This window comes from Zootoca vivipara, chromosome 4 (genome assembly GCF_965207765.1).
Source record: "Zootoca vivipara chromosome 4, rZooViv2.hap1.1, whole genome shotgun sequence".
Classification (NCBI taxonomy): Eukaryota; Metazoa; Chordata; class Lepidosauria; order Squamata; family Lacertidae; genus Zootoca; species Zootoca vivipara.
In genome coordinates this window covers 48,161,232-48,173,976 of record NC_142587.1, presented here as the reverse complement: position 1 = coordinate 48,173,976, position 12,745 = coordinate 48,161,232, and the positions used below count along the sequence as shown (strand labels likewise).

General features: G+C 45.0%; 1 long non-coding RNA gene across 1 annotated transcript; it reads right to left on the bottom strand.

Moving 5' to 3' along the window:
- Nucleotides 1–8,319: 8,319 nt before the first annotated feature.
- LOC148685935 (uncharacterized) lies at nucleotides 8,320–11,542 on the bottom strand. The gene is made up of 2 exons (XR_015949554.1): nucleotides 11,233–11,542; nucleotides 8,320–8,585 (listed from the first exon to the last, which is right to left on the bottom strand). It is a non-coding gene; the product is annotated as an uncharacterized LOC148685935 (long non-coding RNA).
- Nucleotides 11,543–12,745: the final 1,203 nt, after the last annotated feature.

Genomic DNA, 12,745 nt, shown 5'->3' with positions numbered 1-12,745 from the left:
AATGCAACATTGTGACCACAAGAATTTTGTGGGTCCTAAAAATGTACGTCTCATGTACTGAAGGACAGGATAAATAGGTGTGCCTTCAGCCTACAACACAAACTGACAATGTAGGGGATGGCACAAATAATGCCCTTTGCTGGACACCACCCCAAGCTTCTGAAGGTGGTGGAACTGCAAAGAGGGCTTCTACTGTTGATATTAACACCCAAGGAGCTCTGTATGGAGAATATCTTTTAGATTTTGGCGGCATACATTTAAAGCACATGGCTTCCCTCAAAGACTCCTGGGAGTTGTAGCTTATTAAGGGTGCTGAGAGTTGTTAGGAGACCTCTATTCCCCTCATAGCAGGGGCGCCAACTCCTAGGGGCCCAGCTCTTTTGGGTCCCCCTAATACTTTGCAGATGGTGACAGCAGTCATGAAATTAAAAGATGCCTGCTTCTTGAGAGAAAAGCAATGAGAAACCTAGACAGCATCTTAAAAAGCAGAGTCATCACCTTGCCGACAAAGGTCCTTATAGTTAAAGGTTTGGTTTTCCCAGTAGTGATGTATGGGAGTGAGATCTGGACCATAAAGAAGGCTGATCGTCGAAGAATTGATGCTTTTGAATTATGGTGCTGGAGGAGACTCTTGTGAGTCCCATGGACTGCAAGAAGATCAAACCTATCCATTCTGAAGGAAATCAGCCCTGAGAGCTCACTGGAAGGACAGATCGTGAAGCTGAGGCTCCAATACTTTGGCCACCTCATGAGAAGAGAAGACTCCTTGGAAAAGACCCTGATGTTGGGAAAGATTGAGGGCACTAGGAGGAGGGGACGACAGAGGACGAGATGGTTGGACAGTGTTCTTGAAGCTGCCAACATGAGTTTGACCAAACTGCCTGGCATGCTATGGTCCATGGGGTCATGAAGAGTCGGACATGACTAAATGACTAAACAACAACAATAATTTGTGGGGGATCTCCCCCAATGTTAAAAAAAGAAAGCAGGGCTGGAGGAGGCCAAGCACGGAGCCAAGCACAGTGTAGCTTCAGTGGCCGGCTCCTTCTCCTCCTGCCATGGAGGGGAAGGAAGGGGGAAACAGCCCCCGGCTGGTGGCAGCGGTAGGAGGAGGAAGAGGAGGCCGAGTGCCAGAGAGTAGGAGCCGCCAGCCCCTGGCTCCTCCCAACATCTTGACATCATGATGCGACATTGCACATTGTGTGTGCGACATCACACGCATGACATCAAACCCCGCCCCATCTCCCTCGCAAGTTGGCACCTCTGCCTCACAGAGTTGCAAATCCCAGAGTTCTTTGGGAAGAGGGATTGTTAAAGCAGTGGTAGAATGCACACATGTTAGAAATGTCTATGTGTCATACTAAAAAAAAGAGCAGGCAGGGGAAGGCATCTTGCAATGGGCTTGTGAAGTAGCTGGGATTGTGCAAACGCAAAAAGAGTGCCACCACCTCTCCCCCACCGCACACAGACAAAAGAAATCAGCAGAAGACATTTGCCAAGTCTCTGTGGTCAAGGGGTCCTTTTGCACAATGTCAGCATAGCTTTAAAAAAGAAAGGAGGTTTATGCCCTGAGCTAGTCTTGGGTCTTTGGGATGTTCTTTTAGCACTTAATGAGGTACTAACTTAACATAAACACACATACAACAGGAAATTCCCCTATTGCTAATCAGAGGCAATGGGTGACAGGATGAGATGCAGACACAAGCAGCTCCTTAAGCAATTATCTGTGACCAATCAGAATGGGGAAAGCCAAAGAACAGTGACCTGGGCATCCCCCCCCCCCCCCGGAGAGATTTGTTTCAGTTTCACTGGCTTCCTGCAAGGAACATCTTTTGATTGTAAATAGAGGTGGTGTAAAACCAAGGCAGCAACTGGTCAAGGATGCTCTAGGGCAGGGGTGCCCAAACTTTTTTCAAAGAGGGCCAGATTTGATTAGGGCCAACCAAAGTTGTTGAGCTTTTCTTAGGATTGAAGTTGTTGAGCTTTGTTTTATAATTTTACCCCAGGACATATACTGCCACAGGGGCCAGGTTAAATCGACCAGTGGGCCGGATTAGCCCCCCCCCCCCACGGACTTTGGACATGGCTGCTCTAGGGCACAGAGAATGTATAAGCGACATATAAGAGGTCTGGGGAAACAGGCAAGGCCAATTCAGTTTCTTAGAACGGCAGAGGAAACAGCAAAACAAGGAGATAGGGCTGCCCCCCTGGGCCACACAGCAGAAGTGTCACTCACCCATGACTTGACTGTATGCAGTTTATTCTGGGAGTAGAGTCCACATGATCTTCAATAATAACCTAACAAACTAACAGGGTACAGGTGAAAAGAAACTTACCAGATAATCTCTCAGGGAGGAAAGTAGAGGTGGGCAAGGAAAATACTTGCTGCTGCTGTTGTTTATTTACTGTGTGGTGTCTTAATGATGCAGCAAGCACTGCTCACAGCTGGGGGGTGTAACTGCAAGATTATGAGCTTGGAGGTCCTGGGTTCAGATCTCACCTCTGTCAGTGGCTCAGTTAAGCAAGACACTCTCTCTTAGCCTCAGCTATCTGCAGTATGGAAATAATAGCACTAACCTTCTTTGATTCTGTGACCTACCTTGCAGGGTTGCTGTAAAGATTGCAGAAAAAGGGTCTGTGCATCATTTAGATTTGTCAAAAAGCAGTACCTAAATCCTATTTTATTAATTTTAAGCCACCTTGGGTATTCTGTAGAATGGTGGGGTATACATTTTGGAAATAATTAAAACAAATGATCACTAATAAAACAAGTGTTTTCTGTTCTTCAGATTTATACCTACTGCTCCTCCTAATAGTTCAAGGTAGTGTAGGATGGGCTGGTAGACAATGACTGGTCCAAGGTCACCTTGTGAGGATCATGACTGAGTGGGGATTGAAGGCTGAAGATAATACCTGCAATGGATTTGAACTGTCACTTCCAAAGAAACGTTTTTAAAGTGTGTGGAATCTCTCTCTGTGTGTGTAGACTGAAGCAATACAGAATATGTAAAAGGTTTCTTTTATCTGCTATAGAAATGTGCTAATTGTGGTTGACAATACTGGGATGAGGGGCGTGTGTGAAATTGGTCCTTGCTGCAGTAATAATGTCATCAGAAAATTTCACAACGAGTTTCAAGCCGGATGTGTCTTACAGCTCTTGGCTCTTCCCATTCAATTCTTCTGTCAGTCGTAACTATCACATGCCAAGTTTTGGACCCTGCTGAGACACTTGGAATGGTTTATGGGATGCTGTTGATTCGGCAGATGACGTATGATCCAGATGGTCCCCCTGTCATTTAAGACGACTGTTTGCATTTGTTGGCGTCATATAATTTTCAGCGGAAAGGTGATTCTTTCTCCCTCCCAGATCCACCGCATATTCTTTCCCAGGCTTCACAGTCTTTAATATATAGCACCTGAGTGTTGGCGAGAGAAAGGCAAACTCAGTGGGAGAGGAGGATATGCTTTGCATCCTGCACTCAGGCACAGGGGCAAGCAAGCACCTTGGGGCAGACATGCCGTAGTCAGACAGGGTGAGGTTGGGCAACTAGCAGACAGGCAGAAAATCAAAATGGTTCAGATGGAGAATTGGCAGCTTTCCTCAGCAATAAACTGCCTAGGCCAAAGGAAGACAGTAGTCTGTGCCCGATCCCTCCTGCTTTTTTTATTATTTTGGCATTAAGGCTAAAACTTTACAACTCACCAATGTCAATACAAAATATACATATTAAATTATGCCATCAGTTACGCTGGCTTCCTATAGTTCTGCCCATTCCCAGCATAAATAAATTGGCTTTTCCAGCTGGATAAACAGCTCTTTGAAAGGTTTCAAATGTGATTAATGAATCAGTGACAATGACAATAATTATTGTCATATGGAGGCCAAAGGACATCACTTGGAAACAAATCATGTTTTTTTTTAAAAAAAGTGCAGAGCAAACATTCCATCAGGACTGCACCATGTGCGGAGGGGAGGCTTAACCCTTCCCCCCTTAGCTGCAGCCCCAGTGAAAATATTCCCACCACACATGGACACACCACTAACAACCTCAGGAGGAAAGCGCCCATTGGCACCACAGCCTTGCTACCTATCCTAAGGTTCCTGGAACTTGACTATGGTTGCTGTGAACAAGGGAAGAGACAGTGAGGGAGACAGGTGAAGAAGAGCTTGTCCACACTTTCTAGGCACGGGTCCAGTACGTTTCTCGTTTGCCCTGCCACTTTCCCTGGGAAACCCCGTAGTTTACAGCTGAATTGGGTTTCCTGTGGATTGGAACTTCCTCCAGGGGTTTTCCTGGGGAAACAGCAGGCCATACAAAAAAACTTCTCAGACCCATGCCTAGGAAGAAGAGCAGAAGTAAACATGGGATAGGCAGGACTGTGGCCCAACCCAAAGATGTCAGAGCCTGGCCTAGTTGAACTGTCCTCTCTCTTCTGCCCCCAGGGTAGCCTACCACCTAATACCTCATGGGGAGGATCCCAGGAGAGGGAGGGAGGCTGGTGAAGAAGATGTCAAGGACCTCCTCTTCTTCCAGCTAGTCTGCTCCCTCCTGTCCTTGGAGCCACCTGCCACTTACTGTCATGTGATGACTTTATACAACAATATTGTTCATTGCTTATTTCTAAAGAATGTATTTCAATGATAACCTGTAAACTGGCTTAGAAAGACTTGTGGATGTCCTGAAAGATAGGACCGTGGTAGGAATAAAAATAAATGAAGACAAAGGTGAAGAAATATATTTGCATGGTTGTTGTTGTTGTTGTTTCCCCCAAATGGCTGTATACAGAGAGTAAAAAGAATCTTCAGATCAAGGAGTTTGTCCTTAATAACAGAAGGGCCGCTAAACTCTATATTCACTTGCATCTCATTCATTTCAAACTACCACCACAGGTGCTTTTCCTCCAGCAGTTTAAAACATGTTTTCCTTCCACTCTGCTACTTACTTATAGCAATTGATACTTTTCTCCTCCAAATCCCAACATCCCAAAACTGCTTTTCATTTCAGCACCAGGCAAAGACATATTTTTCTGGCTTTTTAGTCAATTTTAGCTGTTTTGTTAGTTTTAAAGTAATTTCATCAATTAATAATTTAATACTAATAAAATTAGACCAATTTTTAGAGTTTTAGAGTCAACATATTCTTCCTGATGACAGATATAATGTTCATTGCTGTCGTTGTTTTGGATGAGGAAGTTTATCCCCATACAGTATAGCTTTGTTTAATGGAGGGGTGGGTTATTGATGTTCTTATGTAATTGTATTTATGGATTTTTAATTGTATCTCCTAATTTGTATGTCGTAAATTGCCTACAGGCTTTAGCATAGAGCCCCGTCACTGGCGTAGGTGGTACACAAATGTAATAAGCAGCAACACAAACAAACAAAGCAAACAACTTCAATTCTGTCCTATATGTATTTCTGCATAATGTGTAATTAGTCCCTGAGCTGATAGCATAAACTTAGCTGGCAAGTAAGCTGATTTTTTATGTAAGTAAGGACTGATCCACAGAAGCTATGCAATTATTATTGTTGTTGTTGCTGCTGCTGCTGCTGCTTTTTGAGGGGGTGTCAAAGATGCATGCAATTAAATACTGTATATTTAAAATAATAAAGCACAATTTGATGCCATATTCAAAACAAGACAAATTTAGCAATTGCATCAGGGATAGCAAACCTGTAGCACTCTGGATGTTGTCCAGCTCCTGTCAGCCCTAGGCAGCATAGCCAAGGATAGTGGATGATGGGAGTTGTAGTCCCACCACATCTGGAGGGCAGCAGGTTGTCCATCACTTCATTACATTAACAACCTCCCAGTTAGTATCAAACCTGCAAAGTATACAAAGAGCCCACTTGACTGGGTGCTAATGGGGGGAGGGGAGTTGTCTTGCAGCTTTTACAAAAGGTAGAGAGGAAGGCCCATCATCAGACAGGTTGCTCCATCACCTTGGGGCTACCGTAGCAGAGGGCCCACCCACATCCTCGTGAAGCAAGGGCTTACAGAGCAGGACCTAAGCTTCTGCATGCAGATACACAAAGGCCAAAGAGGCGGCCTCTATGACATGTGAGTCCCTGGCCAAGAATGGCTTGGAAGACAGAAGTGGGGAACCCATGACTCTTCAAATGTTGCTGGACTTCATTGGCCATGCTAGCTGGAGCTAATGGACTCCTGCAGCAACTGAACAGCCACAGGCTGCCTATCTCAGTTTAAAGGGAAGTTTATTTCCACGAGTGTCTGCCTATGTACGAAGACACTCAACAGAGACCCTTCTTCATGTGTGCTTGCCAACAGAGGTACAGTGGCTGGCTACTGGAGAAAGGGCTTTTCTCTCTGCTGGTTGCTTTGTATTTGCTGTATTTCTGCTCCTTTCAGGTTTCAGATGGCCAGGAAACCTGTTAAGGGTATAAATCCCTAAAACTGGCCTCTGAATAGCTCTTGCTGGGAATCACAAGTGGGAAGAGCAGTGCTGGGTCCAGGCCCTGTTTGAGGGCTTCCATTGGCATCTAGTTGGCCACTGTGAGAGCAGAATGCTTGGCTAAATGGGCCTTTGGCTCCTTCCAGCTGAGCTCTTCTTAGATCTTATGTTTCTTACATTAAATGTGGTCTGGAGCTACACTGGAATCCAATACAATTGCAACTGAATATGTTGATTCCTCCCAATATTGATCAGGAGATGAACATAATAATTTTGCAACAGCTGAAATGCTTGAATCATCTTCAAGGGCAGCCCCATGCAGAGGGTATTACAGTAAATCCTGACAGTTCTCTTTCAGTTAGAAATGCATTGTGTAGTAGCAGTCTGCTACTATTTTGCACAAAACAGGTTTTGGCCTGGTGAGCTGTGGGCTAAAGCCAACTCAAATGAATCATAGAATCATAGAGTTGGAAGAGACCACAAGGGCCATCCAGTCCAACCCCCTGCCAAGCAGGAAACACCATCAAAGCATTCCTGACATATGCCTGTCAAGCCTCTGCTTAAAGACCTCCAAAGAAGGAGACTCCACCACACTTCATGGTAGCAAATTCCACTGCTGAACAGCTCTTATTGTCAGGAAGTTCTTTTCTGATACAGCACAGTCCTCTTGCACAGGAACCACCTCAGAATCCACATGGGACCTGCTTGTTTGAAAGCCCTGTGTGTATATTGTTCATTTGTGTACACTCTGTTATAGATAACTAATGTCATGGGCAGTAAGGGATCAGAGCCAGAGGCAGGTTTGTGTGTGTGTTTTTCCTTATTGCTCAAGTAAATATTTGCACAGTAGAAAATTCAGTGGTCATTAAGGATATATTACCAGCAGTAGTGCCTAAGTGCTCTCATATAGATTATTGCAGTTGGTAATGATCAAAGTGTTTGGATGAGTAAATACTCACAGCCTAGAGTAAAATGCCATTATTACAACCACCGTCAAACACAGGTAGCGGGTAGGAGGATCTAAAGCTGAAATTACAGAGGCTATCATGAGCCTTTGATCAGAGGACGCCAGAAAGAGCCTCGGAGGGCATTCTCTCCATCAGAAATGATATGAACTGTGTCAGTTTCCAACTGGGGATCCTGGAACTGGATGTCCCAGTCGCATCTCTGATTGGAAAAGGCACTCTATCAATGCCTGGCGGGTGCACAAGGCCTTCTATTGCCCTCCAAGCTTTTTTGCAAATATTCAAACTGACTCTTTGCAGGAAGCTCAAGCCTTTGTGAGCATTTGCTCTGAATGTTTTCAAAAGCCCAATCCCTTCAGGGGCAAGGGACAAGATGCTCATACATCCTTAGCTGAGCATGCATAGAAGTCAGAGCCACTTCTATGATACTTAGGGAGTAGGGGTTGGGTTAGTAACCAAGGTACTGCTGTTTATGATTAATGCAGCTAGTTCGGTCGTGTCTGCTGAGATCTGTAATTGAGACTACTCGTCTTTCATTAACAATTATGGCAAGCACATCTTGTGCCAGTCAGCAGGTTCTCATAAGAACTGGCCACAAACAGTTTTGTAATTAAGGCAGGATTGGAGAAAGAATACCCCAGCATTGATCTCTCCTCCAGTTCTTGGTACTGGTAGCTAGGATTTCTTTTAATCACAACTGAGAGATCAAGGGTATTAATTCTGCCTAAATAGCAGACTGTATTTCCTCCAGGCTGTTCTGAGGAACTAATTACATAGACTCCCAATTTGAGGAAATATAAAACAGTCTGCAAATTATTGTAATGTTGATTTGTTGGCAGCCCAAAACATGGCATATGGCTCTTCAGTATGGCACCACGCTGAACAGGCTGACTAGTGGAGCTCCTTACGCAAGGCAATGTCGTAAGTAACAGTCAGATGCTGCTTATAGAAATATATTTTGGGTCCTTTCCCTCCTAGCTTACATAAGAAACAAGGAGCATAGAGACATTCTTCAAAACGAGGGACGATGTCTGAAGAGAATTCAATACGCTGCTGTCAGATGTATCCATTGTTTTCCAGGGTGAAGTTTCAAGGGAAACCAGTTCACAGGTGGGAAGCAGGAGACATCTGTGCAAGGTGTCAACTCACTGCTGCTGGCTTTGGTGTCACTGTTCCACTATCACACTCCTCACAAGAACAGTTTCTCTGAGAGAGAGAGAGAGAGAGAGAGAGAGAGAGAGAGAGAGAGAGAGAGAGACTTTTAATCACAAAAGACAGAAGTAGCCAAAACAATGCCCTCTAGCTGTTGTTGGACTCCCAAGTCCCTTCAGCTCCAGGGGGCATGGCCAATGGTTGGGAATGATGGGTGTTGGTGTTGAGCAGTATCTGGAGAGCACCATAGAAGGGGATGAAGGCAGCGGCACCAGTCCAGGTTTCATTGAGGAGGGCTAGGAGGTTTGAGGGTAAAGCTGAAGTGCTTGCTCTTTGATTGGCAAAATAACAATAAAAACATTTGTATAGAAGGTAACAACAACAATAGACTATTATTAAAAATACAATATAGAGTAATTAAAACCAACAAAAGACCAAAGAAAACTTTGCTCGCAACAGAGATAACACCAACTATTTACAGCTCAGAATAAAACCAGCCCAAAATTGGTTGACAACAGAATTTAAAAGCCTGAGTGAATGAATAGTTCCCTCTCTAGTATCAAAAAGGCTACCGGGAAGGTCCCCCGTGAGCCTTCCTGAGGATGGTATTCCACAACCAAGGGCCCCCACCATCTTTGGTAGCAACAAATCTCATTTCACTTAGCATGAGCACCTGGTACAGATCCTCCGAAAAAGATATTGAGGTTTTGGTATGTTTACGAGGGAGAGGAGGTAATCTCTCAGTTAACCTGTTCCCAAGTCATGCAGAGCTTTAGAGCTTAACATCTGCATTATAAACTCGGTCCAGAATGGATTGGGAGCCAGTGCAGCTGTTAAAGAAGAGGTAACTTTCATAATAACTGAAGTTATTGTAGGTGACCCTGAGAAATAATCCTATGTGTTGTCAGTGTCCTGATCACAGGTTGTGACGGATGCGTGAGAGTTGCATGGACACTCAGTAGCAGCTAGGTGCCACAGTACCTTGGAGAGCTCCATGCAGCCCACTTGCTCTGACAAGGTATGAAACTCAGCGCTCATCCACACTTCTGCTTGGCCTGCCACTTCCCCCCAGGGAAAACTTGCTGTTCTCTGAGGATCCCAGTTCAGGGGGTTCTTGACTGATGGACTCCAGCAACTCCACGACTTGCACCGCTGCCTTCATTATCCAGCTGGTTCTTCCTCCTGTGTGAAGAGTCCCAGCTGCTGCTCAGGATCATGTCATGTGGGCAAATGTCCCTTTTCTGAGAATGGCACCCAGGGCTGAAGATAGAGTAGTCAGCCATCCATTCAATACACTGGTGCCCAAAGGCCCATTATCATACACAGATATCTGGGTTAAAATGGTGGTTCTTATATAAAGCCATTCACATGCTTTTCCTGCAGGCAGGTAGCCATGTTCTGCATCCCATCCCAGTGGTAATAAACAAAAGAAACTACAGTACTCCTGCGGACATCAAGAAAGATATTTCCTGAGCATGACAGGATGCTAAGATGAAGACTCAACCATCTCTTTCCTTAAAAGTCATGCAGCAGTCCTTGGTAACAATTCGGTGTGAGACAATGAACAGACTTTCGGCATTCATGTATGATTCGAAAGAGCCTCGGGGGCAAGTAAGCTCCATTATACTTAACCATTGTCATTCTGCTTCAAGCAACAGAGCAGCCTTCCCCAACTTGGTGCCCTCCACATGTTTCAAACTAAAGCTTTCATCAGCCACAGCCAGCATGGCTATGGAGCAAAAGCAAAATTATACCCGAGTTCCCAAACAAACTCAGCTGAAGTGAACTGCTCTATAGTTATCTGAAGTTGCAGCTTGTTTTCGAGCGTTCTTTGTTAAACACACCCCATGGGCCAGTTATGGCAGCTACTTCAGGGTGGAACTGTCCAGAGATACCGTAATAGTATAAAGTATGCTTTGCCTTAGAGGGCAACATCCCAGTGTCCTCTTCTGCTCCTCCTTGATGTCTAATGGTTGGCAGGTGGAAGCTCTTGTATCGTGACAAGAGGCAGGGCTTCCTCATCTTCTGTTTGGCCCTCTGATAACTGGCAATAGTCCGAGCTGAGCTTTCTCTTCACACATTCAAGGCCAGCCAGGGGCATAGCAGGATTACATAACTCTTCTCGGAGAATCTTAAGTTCCAGGAAAGAGGAAACAATGCATGACTGACTCTGCCTCTCTCTGTGCTAAAGGTGACTGAGTGCACAGTGTCCAGGGAAGGATAATCGGATCTTGCCACCCACACTCCTATCCTTTCACATGCCCTTCACAGTACAAGGGTTGATGTTGACTCTGAAGTGTGCTGTTTGTGCAACCCTACCAGCCGGATACCCGAGTGCTATGTTGCCTAAACGGCAGCTAGGGGTAAGTGTAAAAGCAATAGATATACACATGCTGTTGAGCAAAGGAGTAAGTCAGAGGGCAGCTGCAACTGCTTGCACAGCTCATACCCTCATGTCACCCATACATATTTTTTGCAAGATGAGGGTTGCCCAATAGCAAATGGGAGCCTGTGGGCCCACGAAAGGGAGAAGCAATTTGATACTAAAGGCAATGTCTCTTCTTGCTATTCTGCCAGCTTCTACTGGCAGAGGCCACAGAGAGGAAGCACCCATCTGGAATCAAATTTATCATCTGAAACCCACACCACAATCTGAACAGGACTAGCTACACCCTAAGGATCTGAAAGCAAGCAGCCCTACCTGGGAGCAGGTGAAGAACAAAATCCATCTGGGCCCCAAATATTCAGAAGGTTTTCAATTGCCAATTGGGCTAGTGGCAACAATATATTTAACCAGTAATCCCATCTGTCCAGATCTGGTCAAAGGCAGCTCTCCACAATGCTCTGTGAAAGGACAAAGTGATATAAATGTGAGAGCAGTATCCCGCCATCTTGGATACATTTTTGTGCTGCCTGGTATTTTTAAACCTCCTTATAGTTTGGAAAAGCTCACATTTTTGTTGCATTAGATGGTTTTGTCTCTTTTAAATACCTTTCCTTCTATGGAGGTAAAAGGCTCTACTCTGGCAATTAACTTGGAAGGGGGGGCAGATTTATCATGGTTTTGATGAGGCCTGTCCACCTTGAAGCATTTGGCATAAGAGAGATATCTCCTCCTGGCAATAGTTATGCCTCTCTGTTTTGATAAGAAAGTTGAAGACCAGACTACAATTAAAGAAAGAACTAGGATCTTGGTATAAGACATAAATAGAGGGCTGTTTTTTGTTTTGTTTTGATGGAGGGGTAATTTCAGAGGGTGATTAGAGAGAAACAATCAGAATTCAGAAAAAGTCTGAACTGCCATCAGCTGCCAATAGAGTTTTTTATATATGAATGTGCAGATAAAGAGACTGAGAAAGAGTTGAGCTATGATACACATAAGTCTGGCTCCAGCACACTCCCACCGCTAGTGTTTGAAGCCACTTACATATGAGGGAGGCCATATAGTACATACGTATCCTGTAGTTTCTCAGTGCTATCATTGTAATTAGTAGTTTCATAAATTTCATGTCCAGGTTAGACTCAGAGATACACAGTTTGGCTGAAGGCATAATTTTCATCATGGGCTTTTGGAAAGCTTGCTTGAGAGATGCACTGATAAGATGCACTGATTTAGCTATCTCCCAAGTCTTCTCATTGTGCCTGATTTCCTCATTAGAATTCAAAGCTGTCACATTATTCCTGGTCATACAGAGATTCCTCCAGCCGCATTAAGCAGTTAAAATTGCAAATCTTGGGCTTCCGGATTCAGCGCCAGCGTCGATCGGCGGGGTTTCGTCTCGTCTCCGAGACGGCCCGTCTCTGCTAGGAGTGGGGAGGGCAGCGAGAGCGACGCTGCGCCCCTTAGAACCTCGGGAAGGGCGTCCCGAGGGCAATTTGCTCGGCACAGACCCAATCCGGACTCCCCAACTCTTCGGCTAGCTCTAATAAGAGCTCCGGAGCGAGGAGGGTAGAAGTCGCGGGGGCCATTTTGAGCGGCAACGTTATTCTAGCAGGGAGAAGCTTCAAGCCGAAGGCGGAGAGCGCTGGATTCTTCCGAAAATAAAATGATTGGAAAAGACTGTAAGTAACCTCATGATTTGGATTATTATAAAACAATTTGGATCTGGGAGAGAGGGGAGAAAAGAGGAAGCCACCCCCCCCCCACGGCAACAAAAGAGACAGTAAATAGAAACCCGAGGCCATAAACAGAAGATTTACAATTCAAAGGATCC